Raw genomic sequence first — 5,780 nt, 5'->3', positions numbered from 1 at the left:
CTGCAGACCACGCGGCACGAACAACTTCTGCCGCGTGGTCTGCAGTTCCCGCTGGAGATCTGCTGTCTCCGGTAGCGGGGATCTATGTAAGTATTCTATTCTCTACCTCCCCCTCACCTTCCCCGCTCACCTTCCCCGCGTTCCGCGTCTCTTCTCGGCGTCGCATCGCGTCCCGTCGGGTCTCCGCTCCGCCCCCGGACCTCCGCCACGCCCCCGGACCCTGCGCCTTATAGTCCAATGCGCCTTATATATGGAATTATTACATATATAAGGCGCATCGGACTGTTGCGCCTTATATTCCGGTGCGCCTAATGGCACGGAAAATACGGTAACTATTGAGTTAATACACAATACATCTGCACTGGAGACCAGTCAATAAGGTCGTTGACTCTCACTGGGTGTCCATCATGAGGGTGGGCCACTGGCAGAGATATCGGGTCTCGATGAATGGGCCATGTCATTGATGGAAATCTATGGATCCTGTTCCAGTAAATACAATGGCTGCTTCTTCTACGTGCGGATGGTTGGACGAATTCTAAAAATGTAGAAAAAGTATTTTTGTAAAGATTTCTATTTTATAGTATTTTGTAGCATAGACCAAAGAAATGTAACAATTTATTTTCTCAGCTGCTTAATGGCAAATAAAAGTGATTTGTAAAAAAAAAAAAAAAAAATTCATTTGGTTGTGACTGTTTTGGCGCCTTTGCAGAATTTGCTGTGCAACTTTTGCCACGCCTTTTCCTTGTGAAGCCACACCCTTTCCTCCAAACCACACCCCAATGTCTTACACCCTCCATAAATGCAGCCTAATACATATTATACATGATACCATAACATTTCTGTCCTTAAAAATTTGTCTCAATGAGCTGGAAGCAGATGCAGACACCTGAAACTGGAAAGGAGGGGTCAGGCAAGTTTATATTACTGCAGAGCGCCTTTACTTGTATAGTGGTCAGACCACATTACTGCAGTTTAGCTCCTGTTTATCTGAATGGAAGCTAAGTTGCAGTTGCAGTTCAGCCAATACACAACGAACAGCACCGTTGGACTTCCATCAATCTGACAATTCTTTATGATAGGTCAGCAAACTTTAAAACTTTAATGGAAAACCCCTTTAAATTTCCAAAAAAGCATTGCGGGAGATTCATTATGCCTTCTCCACCATTTTTTTGGGCTTCTCCGATTGCCACACCACTTTGGGTGTGTTGGGGAGGAGAGCGGAGCAGGTGGAGGGCGTGAACACCCGGCCCGCCACATTGACTATAGTCTCCACTGGCCGGTTTCGATCTGGTGCACAGTTCGAAACTGGCAGAGTTTGTGCCCATATACTGTACACCAAGAGGCCGGAGCGACTCAGTGTATATGTGCGTCAGAAGGGATTTTAAGAAGTGCATTCAAAATGCTAGTCTTAATTAATTCCAGAGCTGCATTACCAGACCCGGCCACAAGTATAGAAGTGGCGCTGTTTCTTGGGCAAAAAAAAAGCTTTAATGTTGGTAAATATTCGTTTTGCAATCTCAAACCTCTGCAGAAAAGTCACAGGTTAGATACGTGCCGAAGGTTTATGTGAATGCCCATTCCTGTTGTATATACAAGAGCCGAGCATTGTGAGCAGCTGGAGAGGCCGAGGAGTCATCAGCGCATGGGCTACCTGCGCGCTGCACCAAAGTACAATGATCTGATTGTGTCCGGGCACTGGGGGTGTTGCTTAATAAAGAGGAGAAATACGATTGTGCAATCCAGAAAATCTGCAAATACACTGTCACTTACTGTACAGGTCCTGGATGTTTATGTGACCTCAGGATCCCAGAGTTACACAACCTGTCCTATACTAACAGTAACTGATATACACTGATCACCAATTATATTACAACCAATGACAGGTGCTGGCTATGATAGAAAGGTGTCAGGACACACAGGACATGGCAGATCGCTGTGTATGGGGGGTGTAGTCACAGAGGGGTCAGAGTAGCCATGCTGACCCCTGACCACTGCTGGATATTATAGAAAGGTGTCAGGACACACAGGACATGGCAGCTCGCTGTGTATGGGGGATGTAGTCACAGAGAGGTCAGAGCGCCCATGCTGACCCCTGACCACTGCTGGATATTATAGAAAGGTGTCAGGACACACAGGACATGGCAGCTCGCTGTGTATGGGGGATGTAGTCACAGAGAGGTCAGAGCGCCCATGCTGACCCCTGACCACTGCTGGATATTATAGAAAGGTGTCAGGACACACAGGACATGGCAGCTCGCTGTGTATGGGGGGTGTAGTCACAGAGGGGTCAGAGCGCCCATGCTGACCCCTGACCACTGCTGGCTATGATAGAAAGTTGTCAGGACACACAGGACATGGCAGCTCGCTGTGTATGGGGGGTGTAGTCACAGAGGGGTCAGAGCACCCATGCTGACCCCTGACCACTGCTGGCTATGATAGAAAGGTGTCAGGACACACAGTACATGGCAGCTCGCTGTGTATGGGCGGTGTAGTCACAGGGGGGTCAGAGCACCCATGCTGAGCCCTGACCACTGCTGGCTATGATAGAAAGGCATGAGGACACACAGGACATGGCAGCTCGCTGTGTATGGGGGGTGTAGTCACAGAGAGGTCAGAGCACCCATGCTGACCCCTGACCACTGCTGGATATTATAGAAAGGTGTCAGGACACACAGGACATGGCAGCTCGCTGTGTATGGGGGGTGTAGTCACAGAGGGGTCAGAGCGCCCATGCTGACCCCTGACCACTGCTGGCTATGATAGAAAGGTGTCAGGACACACAGGACATGGCAGCTAGCTGTGTATGGGGGGTGTAGTCACAGAGGGGTCAGAGCGCCCATGCTGACCCCTGACCACTGCTGGCTATGATAGAAAGGTGTCAGGACACACAGGACATGGCAGCTCGCTGTGTATGGGGGGTGTTGTCACAGAGGGGTCAGAGCGCCCATGCTGACCCCTGACCACTGCTGGCTATGATAGAAAGGTGTCAGGACACACAGGACATGGCAGCTCGCTGTGTGGGGGGTGTAGTCACAGTGAGGTCAGAGCGCCCATGCTGACCCCTGACCACTGCTTGCTATGATAGAGAGGTGTCAGGACACACAGGACATGGCAGCTCGCTGTGTATGGGGGGTGTAGTCACAGAGGGGTCAGAGCGCCCATGCTGACCCCTGACCACTGCTGGCTATGATAGAAAGGTGTCAGGACACAGGACATGGCAGCTCGCTGTGTATGGAGGGTGTAGTCACAGAGGGGTAAGAGCGCCCATGCTGACCCCTGACCACTGCTGGCTATGATAGAGAGGTGTCAGGACACACAGGACATGGCAGCTCGCTGTGTATGAGGGGTGTAGTCACAGAGGGGTCAGAGCGCCCATGCTGACCCCTGACCACTGCTGGCAATGATAGAAAGGTGTCAGGACACACAGGACATGGCAGCTCGCTGTGTATTGAGGGTGTAGTCACAGAGGGGTAAGAGCGCCCATGCTGACCCCTGACCACTGCTGGCTATGATAGAGAGGTGTCAGGACACACAGGACATGGCAGCTCGCTGTGTATGAGGGGTGTAGTCACAGAGGGGTCAGAGTGCCCATGCTGACCCCTGACCACTGCTGGCAATGATAGAAAGGTGTCAGGACACACAGGACATGGCAGCTCGCTGTGTATGGGGGGTGTAGTCACAGAGGGGTCAGAGCGCCCATGCTGACCCCTGACTACTGCTGGCTATGATAGAAAGGTGTCAGGACACACAGGACATGGCAGCTCGCTGTGTATGGGGGGTGTAATCACAGAGGGGTCAGAGCGTCCATGCTGACCCCTGACCACTGCTGGCTATGATAGAAAGGTGTCAGGACACAGGACATGGAAGATCGCTGTGTATGGGAGGTGTAGTCACAGAGGGGTCAAAGCACCCATGCTGACCCCTGACCACTGCTGGCTATGATAGAAAGGTGTCAGGACACAGGACATGGCAGCTCACTGTGTATGGGCGGTGTAGTCACAGGGGGGTCAGAGCGCCCATGCTGACCCCTGACCACTGCTGGCTATGATAGAAAGTTGTCAGGACACACAGGACATGGCAGCTCGCTGTGTATGGAGGGTGTAGTCACAGAGGGGTCAGAGCGCCCATGCTGACCCCTGACCACTGCTGGCTATGATAGAAAGGTGTCGGGACACACAGGACATGGCAGATCGCTGTGTATGGGGGTGTAGTCACAGAGGGGTCAGAGCACCCATGCTGACCCCTGACCACTGCTGGCAATGATAGAAAGGTGTCAGGACACACAGGACATGGCAGCTCGCTGTGTATGGGGGGTGTAGTCACAGAGGGGTCAGAGCGCCCATGCTGACCCCTGACCACTGCTGGCTATGATAGAAAGGTGTCAGGACACACAGGACATGGCAGCTCGCTGTGTATGGAGGGTGTAGTCACAGAGGGGTCAGAGCGCCCATGCTGACCCCTGACCACTGCTGGCTATGATAGAAAGGCGTCAGGACACAGGACATGGCGGCGCGCTGTGTATGGGGGGTGTAGTCACTGAGTGGTCAGAGCGCCCATGCTGACCCCTGACCACTGCTGGCTATGATAGAAAGGTGTCAGGACACACAGGACATGGCAGCTCGCTGTGTATGGGGGGTGTAGTCACAGAGGGGTCAGAGCACCCATGCTGACCCCTGACCACTGCTGGCAATGATAGAAAGGTGTCAGGACACAGGACATGGCAGCTCGCTGTGTATGGGGGGTGTAGTCACAGAGGGGTCAGAGCACCCATGCTGACCCCTGACCACTGCTGGCTATGATAGAAAGGTGTCAGGACACACAGGACATGGCAGCTCGCTGTGTATGGGGGGTGTAGTCACAGAGGGGTCAGAGCGCCCATGCTGACCCCTGACCACTGCTGGCTATGATAGAAAGGTGTCGGGACACACAGGACATGGCAGATCGCTGTGTATGGGGGTGTAGTCACAGAGGGGTCAGAGCACCCATGCTGACCCCTGACCACTGCTGGCAATGATAGAAAGGTGTCAGGACACACAGGACATGGCAGCTCGCTGTGTATGGGGGTGTAGTCACAGAGGGGTCAGAGCGCCCATGCTGACCCCTGACCACTGCTGGCTATGATAGAAAGGTGTCAGGACACACAGGACATGGCAGCTCGCTGTGTATGGAGGGTGTAGTCACAGAGGGGTCAGAGCGCCCATGCTGACCCCTGACCACTGCTGGCTATGATAGAAAGGTGTCGGGACACACAGGACATGGCAGATCGCTGTGTATGGGGGTGTAGTCACAGAGGGGTCAGAGCACCCATGCTGACCCCTGACCACTGCTGGCAATGATAGAAAGGTGTCAGGACACACAGGACATGGCAGCTCGCTGTGTATGGGGGTGTAGTCACAGAGGGGTCAGAGCGCCCATGCTGACCCCTGACCACTGCTGGCTATGATAGAAAGGTGTCAGGACACACAGGACATGGCAGCTCGCTGTGTATGGAGGGTGTAGTCACAGAGGGGTCAGAGCGCCCATGCTGACCCCTGACCACTGCTGGCTATGATAGAAAGGCGTCAGGACACAGGACATGGCGGCTCGCTGTGTATGGGGGGTGTAGTCACAGAGTGGTCAGAGCGCCCATGCTGACCCCTGACCACTGCTGGCTATGATAGAAAGGTGTCAGGACACACAGGACATGGCAGCTCGCTGTGTATGGGGGGTGTAGTCACAGAGGGGTCAGAGCACCCATGCTGACCCCTGACCACTGCTGGCAATGATAGAAAGGTGTCAGG

Source organism: Engystomops pustulosus, chromosome 3 (genome assembly GCF_040894005.1).
Source record: "Engystomops pustulosus chromosome 3, aEngPut4.maternal, whole genome shotgun sequence".
NCBI lineage: Eukaryota > Metazoa > Chordata > Amphibia > Anura > Leptodactylidae > Engystomops > Engystomops pustulosus.
This window is presented reverse-complemented; position numbering follows the sequence as displayed.